Source organism: Medicago sativa, chromosome 6, assembly GCF_051527215.1.
Source record: "Medicago sativa cultivar Bolivia chromosome 6, Bolivia_mono, whole genome shotgun sequence".
NCBI lineage: Eukaryota > Viridiplantae > Streptophyta > Magnoliopsida > Fabales > Fabaceae > Medicago > Medicago sativa.
Genome location: NC_140754.1, coordinates 92,730,660 through 92,745,886, shown reverse-complemented (window position 1 = coordinate 92,745,886; position 15,227 = coordinate 92,730,660). Strand labels below are relative to the sequence as shown.

At 35.2% G+C, this 15,227-nt stretch overlaps 1 pseudogene; it reads left to right on the top strand.

Moving 5' to 3' along the window:
- The first annotated feature begins 5,307 nt into the window (after positions 1-5,307).
- Positions 5,308-8,986, top strand: LOC146918282 (uncharacterized; annotated as a pseudogene).
- The last annotated feature ends 6,241 nt before the right edge of the window (positions 8,987-15,227 follow it).

Genomic DNA, 15,227 nt, shown 5'->3' with positions numbered 1-15,227 from the left:
GATGGTTGCACTTGAGTTTTTGTTAAAAGAACAAAGGAATCACATAAGTGGATAAGCTAGAAGCCACCCACATTGATAAGTGCATCATATCTACTCAACAATGAAAGAATGAGTATACCATCAATTGAAACAACAAGATCATATCTCCATGAAGATTCATAGCTCAAGAATCATGATGGAAGAACTTGAATCATGCCGGAAGAACTTACATCACAAGCCGCACAAGAATGTGCTTGAAGTTATGTGACAAAACTCACATTGAGTTTTATCTTATATGATTTGAAGATCCACCATGGGTAAAGAAGATAAAAGGAAATATGCATACAAGTTAGGAAGATTCTCGAACCTCCTCAAAGTATCACACTTCCAAAGCTTCGAAGATATGAAGTTCGTAGTTCGAATGTTCATGTGAATGGAGTTCATAACAATCATGAACATTAACCCCGAATATATCCAGAAATAATAAAGGATTATTTCATAGATAAACAAGAATATTTAAAGTCATCATTACATGCAATAATGAACTAGATGCAAAGAAATATTCTTTTGGACTTCAAAGAAAGAATCATCTTGTTTGTCAAAACAAATGATCTCTCATTTATATGCTTCAAGTAGTTTTTGAAGGAAATAAATAAAAGTCTTCATAAAGTTCAAAGTTTTGAAGGACATCGAATGTTCAACACAAAGTACAACATCCAAAAAGGAAGGAACCCGTAAGAAACATTCGAAGTTCATATGTTTGAACCCGAAGGAGTTCGAAGGTTGTTCGAGAGGAGTTGCTCGAAGGTTCATTAGAGCAAACCCATAAATCAATGTCCACACCAAGAACATGCAAGAACAGATGTGACATGAACATATCTTATGCGTACAATGATTTTGACTTTGGATCAAGAAATCATTAAAGGCATCTATGGTGATTAAAGGATTAATGGACTTTGATAGTTCTTGGTATTTCAGTGCATTCTTGAGTGATTAACCAAGACACAAACAAAGTTTAAATCATACCAAGACACAAGAAATCAAAGGACATTTGAATTCATGAACTAATTACGGAGTTCGAAAGTTAGTTCGTAATGTTGATCGCTGAGTTGATCGAACGTTCGATGATAGTTCGAAGGTTGTTCATAACCAAACCCGCATTCATCAAGAACGTGAAGAACATGCAAGTACACTTGACATGAATAAAAGGTCCAGAAAAGTACAATTGCATGGATGTATCGGCAATAAAGGCTTGGACAAGCAAAAGTGTCAAAAAGGTCTTCAAGGTTTATTCAAGACTATGAACACTTGAAGTTCTAGGAATATTCCAAAGAGGATATTGTCCTAGAGGTTATTTTACCGCACTTCAGTTATGTCTCTACTATTAGGATTGATTACATCAAAAGTAGTCTTACAAATCATCCTAAAGTAAGAGCAAATGAAACATTCCGATGGTCGAATGTTCACTTCGCACATGCTTCCGGCTATGAACAAGGTGTAGTTGGTGGAAAGATGAAAAAGGTAGCAAAAGGAGATCTTGCATCGTAGATAACTTGTACTACGAACAAAATCAAGCAAATCTCCTAGAAGCATGGGCCCGAAGCTGCAGACCCACTATCCTCTCTTTCCCGCACAATATCCAAGGCAATTTGAAGCAAACTTTATCCTACTTTTCCAAAGAACTTTTGAAGCATATGGAGAAGCTACTTTTTGGAGGATAAAACTAAAACAAATCTCATATCACGTGCCGGGCAAGCCCAGAAATTCATCCAACATTCATCCATGATGAACCCAGATGAAGAACATCATGAATATCCAACATTCCGATGAAGAACACAAAGAACATTCGATGTTCATCCCGGGAACGCAACAACATTCCGATGGTCGGGATGTTCACCTGCATTTTCAAGTAAAAGCTTGTGGGGCCCAGGGACACATGGCATAACACCATTGGACACCCTACAACGGCTATTTGAGCCCAAAGACTCTATAAATACAGATCTAAGGCTCAAGAAACTTGCACCATTGCAAAGCATACAAGAAAACAACAAAGTTTGTTTGAAGCTTTTGCAATCTGAAATTGATCAATCTCTAAGGCTTTTGTTTCCTTAGTGCACATCAATACTCTCCTGTTATCTCGTGCCAAGATAACTTTCTCTTCCCCTCCTCTGTTTGATTCTCAAACATTCAAACTCCACACAAATTGCAAAGCATACAAGAAAACAACAAAGTTTGTTTGAAGCTTTTGCAAACTTCAATTGATCATCACCGAAGGCTTTCTTCTTACCTTCTTTATAGTGTAAATCAATTTTCTTTCTCCCTCTCTCGTTATCTTCTTCATAGATAACTTTTTCCTTCCTCTCTTCTTCTTGTCCGTTTGATTCACAAACATTCAAACCTTCATACAAATTGTAACAAAGTCTCATCTAGCTTTAGGGGTACTAAAGTGTTAGTTTGAGCAAAGGTTGTAAAAGTCTAAGTGGTTAACTTAGCAACAAGGTGCAAGCCCGCCGAGGCTTAGAGAATACAGATTGTAAGTGTTCAGGTGAACACAGATTGTAAGGTGCAGGATTTGAGAGGTTATCTCAAGCAAGATAGTGGAAACTCTCACAAGACCGTGAGGAGTGGACTAACCCACATTGGGGGAACCACTATAAATCTCTCGTGTGTTCATTCTCTCTTCCCTATACTCTTTATTTATTGCAAACACAAACACACACATACACATTTATCTTGTTAAATCTGTTTCGTTAAATTGCGTTTCTCGCTCTAAGAACGTCGAACGTTCGAAGTCGAAAGTTAACTTAACTATTCCAAGTAAACTACTTGAGAATCATTTTTAAGTTGCAGGTGAATTTTTAAAGGGTCACAATTCAAACCCCCTTTCTTGTGACTATTTTATCCACTTCAAAGTTTTCGGGGATCACCACCAATGGGTAGCTCCAAATATAAGAAATGAAGACGACCATGTTTACAATTCATAACTAGTGCAGCCTCATTAGCCACGAAGCAGAGACATTAACAACAAACAACTTACTTTTGTGAAAATTCACTTTTATACCAAATATAGCTTCAAACGGAATTTACACAGCCTTTCGTAGCTCTAACATTTGCCCAGCCTTTTCACCCTACCAACAAAATATCATCTACAAACCGTAAGTGGAAAATGGTTACGGTGTTACGCGTCCCTACACCATAACCATTAAACAAACCTTCCTCTACCAAAGCAATCATCATAACATTTAACCCTTCACTGCTAACAAAAAATAAAAGGGGAAATAAGGTCTCCTTAACGAAGGCCTATTTCCATCTTATATTCTTTGGTTCGTCGCCACTCACTAGCACTAATATCGATGTTATAGTCACGCATTCAAGGATCCATTTTCACCATAGAGTTGAAAAATTCATTTTAACCATCACATCCTCCAAATACCGTCAATCCACCGATTCATAAGCTTTCTCAAAATCTACTTTAAATAATAATAATTCCTTCTTTCGCACTACGCACATCCTCCATAATCTCATTAATTAGCAATTAGAGTACCATCCGAAATTTGCCTATTCTCTACAAAAGCCGACCGAGAATCATATACAACTTTACCTATAACCTTTCTTAGCCCGTTAGCAAGAACCTTTGATAATATTTTCTACAAACACCTTTACCAAAGAAATAGGCTAAAAATCCGCGAGCCACCGAGGGATCTCAACCTTTGGAATTAAAACTATAAATGTACCGTTAATACCTTTTGTGAGTTTAACATTGCGATGAAATTCCTACAAAAAACGCGACAACTCGTCTTTTAAAATATCCCAAAAATCTTTAATAAAACCGATATAACACCATCCGAGTCTAAGATCTTGAAGCTATCACAATTTCAAATTGCTTGTTTAATTTCTTCTAAAGAAAAAGGTTTAACTAAATCCAATCTTTCAACCCCACTAATCGCTTTAAAAGACAAATAATCAATTCCAGGTCTATTAGTTGTTACCGACCGAAAGTGATTCTCAAAATGATAAAGACCGAACTAGACCTCCTCCTTGACGACATAATACCCCGAATTTTTTTTTGAGTTGGCATCTCCTCCTTCAACCAAATTAATCTAGAATTTTGTCACTAAATACTAGAGTTTAATTTTTACAAACAGAGAATGTCTTGATAAAGAATGAACCTATTCCACCTCTCCCACCTCCAACTCTCTATCGTCTAATTCAACATCCAAAAAAGATACACGATTTTTTACAAGCCCTTTCGATCAACTTAAGTTTCTCCTTTTTTAAGTTTCGGTTCTTTAAAAAATTCGAGTATGGTTCCGTGTATCTCGTTTTTTTAAGTGTCGTAAGTTATTTAACGTGTTCAAAAGATTGTAGGAGAATTTATAGAGTTGTGCTTCGTGTATATCTCACATGGTCCACCATATCAATGATGCATCGAAGAGATATTTGGATTCGTTATCTAAAAAAATATCAATTTAAAAAATTTTAATTACTTGACAAAAAAAATTTTAATTATATAGGTCATACAAACAAAGGCTTAATACATGCTTTGGTCCCTTAACTTATTTTCGGATTTCATTTTGGTCCCTTAACTTTAAACCGTGTCAATTTGGTCCCATAACTTTACCTCCGTTTACACTACCGGTCCCTTCGTTAGTTTTTTACCAAAAACGTTAAGTTTTGCCAGTAAGCCGTCCACATAATCAAAACGTTACTTTTCCGAGAAATTAGAGAGAGAAGCAAGAAAACGTAGAGAGAGAAGGAGAACGAAAACCAAGAGTGAGAAGTTGAAGAAATCTCGCAAAACGAAGAAGAAAAATCTGGAAAATGAAGAAGATTAACGAAGCAAAGCAAAATTCCAGGTTAGTTTCATCATCTTCTTCGCGAATCTCATGTGTTTCGAAAAAAAATTCGATTAGGGTTTCGAAAGTCTCTAGGGTTTTGTAGATTTCTATGAATTTTTAACCTTTTTAGGCTAATTTCCTAGTTTTCTTTGCGAATATGAAGTTAAAACAAGTTTTTTTTTGTCCGATTTGGAATGCGAAAATTTGGCATGGTTTGCGAATATGAATGTGTTACCTTTTAAGGTGTTGTATGCATATGTTTGGTTTATTTATTGTTTATTCCTTCTCAAAAGTCGAATTTTGTCTGCTTTGTTGGATTTCCATTTGTTAAATTAGGGTTTTATACCGTTGTGTGGTGTGTGGTCCAATTATTTCGAATTTTGTGCATAAATCTGATTAGGTTTTGTTTCTTTTGTATATTAATGGTAAAAAACAGATGGACCAAATATTTGAGTGTGTGGTCCATCATGCCGGAGATTTTAGTAGCTTTATGGATGCCGATTATGAAGGACCAAGAGAAACACTAGATCGTGAACTAGACTTTTTCTCATACTTTGCTTTGTTATCAACCTAAAAAGATGTGGGTATGCTAGTCTTAAGTCTCTCGTGGTATCATGACCCCGCTATGGAAGATGGGTTTATTCCTTTGAATAATGATAGTGGTGCATGAAGGATGCAAAGTATTGCACTTCAATATGATAGGGTCCATTTGTATGCCGTCCACCCTATGTCACAACCTAATGTTGTAGCCCTCGACCCATTGATAGAATATCCATGTATGGCCCCATCGTCCCACTCCGTTGTTAATGAAACAAATGAAGGTCCCACCGATGTAGGTCCCACCGCCGAAGATAAAAATGTTGAAAGTGGTGTAAGTGGTCCCAACTCGTGGTGTGAATGAAGATGGGCCCGAGTTGGACTTAAATGACTTAGGCCCAATGTTGGATGAGAATGATTTGTTTGGTGAGCATGGGAATAGGCCCGAAGGTGTGAATGAAGATGGGCTAGGTAATGAAGATGGGCAAGGCAATGAAGGTGTTGTTGAAGATGGGGTAGATAATGAAGATGGATTGGGTAATGTGACTCCCGAGAGGGAAGATAGTGCATTAGTGGCAACATTTTGGTGACTCGGATGATGAGGTGTGTATAGCAGGAAATCTAGACACCGAGGTAGGTGGGAGTGTAGTTAATAAACCAACTTCTACCTTAAATGAAGACCCCGTGTTTAATGACCCAACCGTGAATGTTGAAACCGTTGTTGGTGAGGGATCTAGTGTGAATGAAGCAATTGTTGTTGGTGAGGGATCCGGTGTGAATGAAGCAACCGTTAATGTTGGTGAGGATCCGGTGTGAATGAAGATAATGGGAATGAAGCAACCGTTCAAGCCGAAACCTTAAGAGGTGAGGGATGTGGTAATCGCTAACAAGGGGAAAAAGAAGAAGGGAGAATGCAGTAGGAGGAGAGGAAGAGGAAGACCCAAGAAGAAAACAACCGCAGAGCTCGTGTTTGAAGATGACTTAATTGAACATCTTAGAAGATCCGTTAACAATGAAGGAGAAGTAGGTCAATCAAGTGTTGTGGGAGACAAGGGATTAAGTGATGTGGAAGAATATAACTCGAGCCGGATACCGGTTCTCGATACCGATTCCCAACTTTCAAGATGCCAGGTAGTATGAAAGACTATAAATGGGAGGCCGGTACTTTATTTTTGACAAAGATTGATTTTCAACATGCCGTTAGAACTTATGTTGTGGACAATGCTAGGGATTTAAAGTTTAGAAAAAATGATAAAGAGAGAATGAGGGTTTATTGCAAAGGTGAAGTTTGTGAATGGGAGATGTTTTGTGGTCATATTAAAGGTGAGGAAACATGGCAGTTGAGGAGTGTTAGTGAAGGGGATCATACATGTACTCCAACATTTAGAGTTAAGCCGATGAACTCTAAATGGTTAGGATCTAAACTACACACAAGGGTTAGGGAGAATAGGGACTTAGAAGTTACTACAATTATGAATAGGGCTCAACAAAAATGGGGTATTGGTGTGAACGAAGCAAAGCTTATAGGGCAAAGAATTTGGTAGCCGAATTTGTGGAAGGTAGCTTTAGAGATCAATATAGAAGGTTACATGACTATGGCAAAGAATTACTTAGATCCAACCCGTAATCTTCGTATCCATTACTAGCACCCCTTATGTAGGTACCGAGGCCGACCTAGAGAATCCTAATGCCATATTTTGTCCCCACTTTCGCAGAATGTATGTCCGTTTTAAGGGGTGTAGGGATAGTTTCTTCAATTGCAGACCCATTATTGATCTTGATGGGTGTTTTCTTAAGACCCCTTATGGTGGAATGTTATTGGCCGCAATTGGCATGGATCCTAATGACCAAATTCTTCCAATTGCATATGCTGTTGTGGAAGGAGAGACTAAAGAATCATGGGAATGGTTTTTGGAGCTTCTCATAGCCGATTTGGGGTGGCACCAGTACCGTGCAAGACTTATACTATAATAAGTGATCAGCAAAAGGTAAACTAACTATTCATTTTACTTTAATATGTTCAATTACTTGTCTTTAATTGCATACATTAATTTTAATTATCGTTTTTTTGAAATGTATTATGTTAAACAGGGGACTTTTGCCGCAATTGATAAATTACTTCCGGAGTTGATCGAGGTTTTTGTCGTACACCTCTACAACAACTTTAGGAAGAGATTTCCCGGGAAAAAACTAAAAGAGTTAATGTGGAGGGCTGCAAAGGCTACCTACGTAAATGCATTTGAGAGGGAAATGATGGAAATCAAGAAGATCAATGAGGAAGCTTTTAACTATCTCGTGTGAAATTGAACCAAGGCATTGGACTAGAGCAATGTTCAAGGGTGATACACAGGTGTGACACACTAGTGAATAACATTTCGAGGCTTTCAATTTCGTTATTGTTGTTCCAAGGTCCAAGCCAATTGTATCTATGTTGGAGGATATCAGAGTGAATGTCATGGAAAGGTGGCAGATCAATAGGGAGAAAATTGCTAAGTATGCCGATGGTGAAGTTACGCCATATATCAAGAAAAAGCTAGAAAAGGAATCTTCTTATACCAATAATCGGCAAGTCGGTATGAATATCTTAATGTAGGCATCTTAATGTAAAAGTATTTTGTTAAAGAATCTTAAGGTATGAATATCTTAAGGTATGAATATATTTACCAATAATGATAAAGAATCTTAATGTAGGCATCTTGTTACTTGCATAATGTAACCATCTTGTTAATCTTAATGTAGGCAAAGTGGAGATCATGATTTTCAAGTTATACATATGTCAAGCACCGGAGACAGTATGCTGTCAATTTGTTGGACAAAGTGTGTGATTGCAGGAAATGGCTGTGACAGACTACCATGCCGTCATGCCATTTCTTGCATGAAATACAAAAACTACAGGATAGCCGACTATGTGCCATCAATTTTCAAAAAAGAGCAATATTCTCGCATGTTATTCCAAAGCATCATTTTCCCTATAAATGGCCAAGATCTATGGATGAGGACAGCATCGCACCGACCTTCAACCACCACCCGTGAAAAGGCAACCAGGGAAACCTAAAAAGAAGAGGAGAATGGATGCAAGTGAGCCGATGAGAGATAACTCACAAATGAAGAGAGCTTCTTATGGGATTAAGTGTAGTAGGTGCAGTGCAACCGGACACAACAAGTCAACATGCCCACTACCTCCACCACCACCTCCACCACCATCATCTCACCCACAAGCTTCTCACCCACAATCATCCGAGGCACACCCCGCACAAGCTTCGATCAACAAGCTTCTCAAGAACAAGCTTCTCAACAACAAGCTTCTAAGTCACAGGCACACTCTTCTCAACCAAACATACGTAAGAAAATTAGATCACCTAGGAAGAGAAATACTATCAATGTGTCTCAGGACACAAGCATCTCATACACAAGCTTCTAAGACACAAGCATCTCAACCACCGGCTTCTCGATCAAAGGCACACCCGGCTCGACACAATCATCTCAAGCACCCGCTCGGTCAAAGGCACACCCGGCTCGGACACAATCATCTCAAGCACCGGTTCGAAAAAATGAGATCACCAAGGAAAAGAAAATATGGGAATGTGTCCGATGTTGCCGCAACTCAACCAACACAAAAGAAAGGAAACTAGGTGTCAAGGAAGGCAGGATCTCGCATCTCGGCCTTAGAAGCTTATTAAATAGTCTACTTGGTTAGAAGCTTATTAAGTAGTCTTTTTGGTTAGAAGCTTATTAAGTAGTCTTTTTGGTTAGAAGGTTATTAAGTAGTCTTTTTGGTTAGAAGGTTATTAAGTAGTCTTTTTGGTTAGAAGCTTATTAAGTAGTCTATTTGAATGTAATATGTGCTATTGACCGATATTAAGCACATTTCACTTTGTTTTGGTGTGCAATGTTCTGCACTTTTTAACCGATAAGCACTTAGTGCCGTAACATTGCTCATAGCCGATGAATTATATGCCGTAATTGCACTTATGAATTTAATGGAATGATGTGCTATTGAGCACTTTTGCATCTTATACAACTCAACATTATGCAACTCTGTTATAGCACATATTAATTGTTCCCGTTATAACACTTTGCAATTACGTTATACCATTATACAACTCAACTTAATTGTTCCCGATATACCATTATGCAACTCGACATTATATACTTAAAATGAACATCAACAAAGCACAATTCATTCAAACTATTGCATTCATTCTTCATTCATCAAATACATTACATTCATTCATCAAACACATTACATCCATTCATCAAACACATTACATCCATTCCGTCATAGTCACCTAGACATTACATTCATAACAATATCAACTAATTCATTCATCCACTCAAATTACAAAGTTGTTCCTATAATTCAAAATACATCATTGTTCCTAGAATTCAAAATACATCATTGTTCCTATTTCAAATAAAATCCACTCAAAATGTATGTGGTTTTGCAAACTAAAATTGTTCCTAAGACCAACACAATCCCAAAGCATAAAAATCCAAAAAATAACGCCTATGATCAACCATTTTCTTGTTCTTGATAACTCAATCTTCAACTTGTTTTTTTTTTCTTCGTTTTTCAATCTTCAATTTATGTTTTTCAATCAACAAACCCCTTTCATCCATACCATCATCTTCATCAACTAACTTAAAGTAGCCGCATCCTTTGTCGGTCCGAATTCTGTAATTTCTACAACCCCGAATTTCTTCCCAAAATTACGATTCAATGCATCGCTTACAGTTCGAATTACAACCGTTTCTCCACACCTACAATTTGGTACTACCCTTCTTCTCAAATTAGACCCAACGAGATCCAGATGCATATGATTCTTCATGAACCCATTGAGTTTTTAATGTCCGGTTCGACATTTCACTCCGAAGGTGTTGTGTGGTTCGAATTTACGAGGAGAATGAAGAAGAAAAAGAATGGTGGAAGAAGGAGAAGGAAGGTCACGAAGGAGAAGGAATGGTGGAACAAGGAGAAGAAAAAAAAACCCTAATTTTCACCAATCTTTCCCCTTTTGTATTGCCGACGTGGAGAGCATACCTGGCAAAACTTAACGTTTTTGGTAAAAAAAACTAACAAGGGACCGTAGTGTAAACAGAGGTAAAGTTATGGGACCAAATTGACACGAGCTTTAAAGTTAAGGGACCAAAATGAAATCCGAAAATAAGTTAAGGGACCAAAGCATGTATTAAGCCTACAAACAAATGTCTTAAAGCAAAAAGAATCTAAAATATAAATAAAAGACAAAACTTATGTCGAAGAAGATTTGTCGAAAAAAACTTTTAAAAAGTTAAATACACAACTTTTAATAATTTTTTTTTTTTGGGTCTCTGAGGCACTTATTAGTTAGGCAGTTGTACATGGTAAACATGTATATTATAGAACTTAAACTTTATGTTCTGCAAAATTTCATTTTCTTTATTTTTTTCATATCAAGTAAAATGCCGAAAAACTTTGGTCATTTTTTCTCTTTCAAAGAACTCAAATTTTCAGTTTTTAAAACTTATTATTTTTCAAATATATTTTACTTCTAATTTATAAATCCGGAGAAATAAAAATTGTGAAGAATGATAAAATGGAGATTTTGATAAAATTAGGGTCAGTAGGATCTGTAGGGGGGTATGAAAATAAAAAATCAATCCCAAGAAGAAGCGCATAATTTTGCTAATGGATTTTGAAAATTGATTTTCCCACATCAAATTTTGCTTGAAAACACATGGAAAATATCATTTTACCCCAAACTACAGTTAACATATACCATTCAAAAAAAAAAACTGTCAAAAAAATATATACAATTAAAAAAAAACTCCGACGGCACTTAAGCACCGTGAAGCATGAAAATTAAATTTTATGAACCTACACAATTGGAGCATTGCAGAGTGGATTGTTATGAGCATAGAGGCATATTTCATTTTGATATTATTGTGTTCGAGTATTACGACGTATGATTTTATGTTTCATATTGTGGTATATTTTTTATGTCGTTATTATGTTTTGATGTGTTACTCCGAGCATATAGTACATGTACTATTGTAAGATTACAAAAACAAAACTCTTTTGTGCATCTATGGTTTAGATTCTATAAGTTGAAGCTGGTATTTTATGTGTTTTATTTATAGAATTTGAAATATGTCAATATCCTGAAGCCATTAGTGTTTGAAAATTGCGGGTTTGTCAGAGTTCAAATTTTATGATATGAAATGTATTTGCATGTTAAATTTTCTACTAAATTGTGTTATATTCTGAATTTTAGGTGATTTTGAATTCTATAATCTGAAACGATATAAACAAGCTTTGGATTAGAAAAAATTCATGGGGTGGCGGGATAAGAAAAAATTCCATGCAGGAAGGCCCAAAATGCTATTGTACTTTAGCCCATGCATTCCATCTTACCCTAATTATTGAAAAATATCATCAATTCCAATCGAGAAAATTGGAATTTAATATATATTTGACAAATATATATTTGTCGAGAAAATTAAACATGGACTTTCGGTGTAAACTATTTTGTTCTCTTGTATTTTGTTATTGGTACAATGGTCAACACATACTTTAAATAGGCACGTGAGGGAGAATGTGGTGAACCAGAGAATGTGGTGAACCAAATTCGAACTCGAAAACATTCTCATAGTAAAACTACTCGGCAGTAACAACGAGATAAGAATTGAGTCTTGTCAAAAAAACAACGAGATAAGAATTGAGTCTTTTAATGTTGTTTTATAAAAGTGTTATAACATTGTATTCTATGACAATATTTTTTTTAGTAGATATTCCATGACAATATCTATTCCATTAAATTAAGCTATTGTTTATTTAGTCACTGTATTCAATTTTATTTTGATAAATAAAAAACCACGAAAATATATTTACATATTTTTCTAACTTTTTTATTCTTAATTTAAACAATAGCTTAATTAAACTGTGCTCACCTCTCTTGATAAAGGATCGCCAATATCCAATAAATTGAATTATAACATCATATAGAATTCCCTCAAAAAAAAAAAAAAAACATCATATAGAAGTCGTCGAACTACTTTACCTATAAAAAAACATTAACTTAGAAAATTCCTACTTTAGACTTTTGTTGGAAGGTAAAAAAAAGAAGAAAGTTTTTTAGACTTAATCAGCGTGGTGGAACAAGCCATCCCATGTATGTTAGAAGATTCCTTAAAAAAAAAAATGTATGTTAGAAGATTATTTTTTTTATTGGCATCATGCTTTAGACTGAAGAGTGTGATTAGTAAATTTTGACATAGAGCAGCTAAGGGGGAAAATGAACAAGGATTTATTTTATTATTTTTGAGAGGATGAACAATGACTTTTGCTAATGACTCTCCACCTCAAAGAAAAAACGTGATTAGGACTAAATTTAAAATGATTGATATTTGCAAAGGCTAAAATGGGAGGATTAGTAAGTACATGGATTAAAATTCAACCAAGGTCTATTTGCAGAGACTATAGACATATTTAAGCTTAATATTTTTATATGGTAAATAAGCCTTATGGATGGAGGAAACAACGTTATACGTAATGATTGGGCGTAGAGCATCCGTAGGTGATTCTTTAAGTTCGTCGTCAAATCCCGTGGCTTCGACCCTAGAGTACGGTAGGGGCGGAGGGAATTTCCAATGGAGCGATGAAATGCGCAAAGAATCGGAAGGAACACCAACGACGAAAACACTCGTTGTGCCTACACTAACACCGAGAGATGAAAGCTAGGGGAGCGAATGGGATTAGAGACCTCGGTAGTCCTAGCCGTAAACGATGGATACCGCACCGTTATGTGTATCGACCCGTGCAATGTTGTAGCTAACACGTTAAGTATCCCACCTCGGGAAGTACATTCGCAATAATGAAACTCAAAGGAATTGACAGTGTCCACTTATGCAAATGTTTTAGTTAGCCACACTTGACCATATTTGTGGAGATAAAGTGACACCGTGGATATAAAAATGGACCAAAGGTTCCAAACTTTTTTTTTTTTTTTGAAGATGCTAAATAACCCACCCAAATTGGCACGGAGAAAATTGAACCCGAGACCTTGCGGAGGAGCATACTCCCAAGACCCAAGTCAATACCACCGTACCAACCCAATCGGGTTACCTAAGGTTCCAAACTTAATTGCTAGCATTTTCCTTAAATACAATGTTTAGCATTTTCCTTAAATAAAAACCACAATGACCCCTTTATTGAATAAAAAAAACTATAATCCCCTTTGTCCTGCCTCTAATAAAAAAACTATAATAACCACAACTTTTGATTATCATTTTGATAGTAGAGTTTTATAATTTCATCGCTCCAATTAAAGCTTAAAATGGGCTGGGGGAAGAGGTTTACCATTCACAGAAATCTTTATACTAATAATTTAGAGTTTTTAGGAATAGCCTATTCCAAAATCCTTTCCTCTCGAAGATGTCCACATCATCATAATCCTACTTGGCATTTGTTCCAAAAATTTCTCCTAATTTTTAATACAAGCTTAATAATTATAATTATTATTAAAAACCGTTTTTTTATTTAACATTAAATTGTACATAAAATACATAATTGGTTACAATCAAATAATTATTAATATAATTATTGCTTCGATTAAAATTTATATGTTACATTAAAAATGTGTACGTTACAATCAAATTATTATTAATATAATTAATATTCGATTAACATTTATACGGTACATTAAAAATTTGGTAGGTTACAAAATTATAATAAATAACTTGAATAAATTATATTTTGAATTTTGGTCCGTTATACTATGACATTAACCTACTAATTAAAAATTTAATTGCAGCAATTAGTTTTTATGGTTATATAATTAATTTTTATTCGTTACAAAATAATATTACTTAATATTAATAAGATATTATTAAATTTGAAATGTTATGAAGTTAATTTTTTGTAGGTTACATGAAATATAATCTAATCGTTTAATGCACATTTTATAATATTAAAGACGTTGATAATATTAATTTTAAAACGGTCAAATTAATAATTAATATATATTAACCGTTATGGTACTATTTTTCTATATAAATAGTAGCGCTTTTGGGTACGAGTACACAACAATCACAAAATATAGTTCTTCTTTTTCTCGTTCTCTCGGTTCTCTCGATATCTATATTCTAAGTTATTTATGTAATTTTTTCTATTGCAAACAAAAATGTTTACGAAACACAACTTTATCTCTCGTTGTTTCGCCAAGAAAACAATCGTGGACATTGGTTGTGAGGGTTGTTCGTGCTTGGTTTGTTCAAGACTACAAAAATAAAAAACTACCATTTTTCATGGAGTTGGTTCTAATGGATCGAAAGGTACTTTTTTCATATCGTTTTTGTTTTATGTTTTTTGTGTTTTTGTATTTTTTGTTTAAAGTATAGTGTTTTAATCTTTGTTATCTAGGGTGATCGAATTGGTGCGTCCATACGAAGAACATTGATCTACAAGTTCAAGGAGCAACTCCAAGAGGGGATGGTGTTCACGATTTCCTCATTTGATGTTGCTTGCAACAAAGGGTTCGTATAGACCATCACTCAACCAATACAAAATGAATTTTACAATCAACACAAAAGTCAAAATATCTAAATCTTCTTTGGTCCTTACAAACATGTATTCGTTTACACCGTATCCGATGCTTTCAATGATTCTTACGACATGAAATGTAATTTGAATCATATTTTTATCATCAAAGTAATTTCAAACCCCCATCCTTTTCTAACAACATGAAGTATATTATATATTGATGTAGTTGGTGTCTTGACCGGGGTGGATTTAGTTTGTATGAAGACGTCAAACGAATTATATTAAAGGCTTAAATATGAAAATAGTCCATGCAAATATCCGACATTTTGGTTTTAGTCCCCGTAAAAATATTT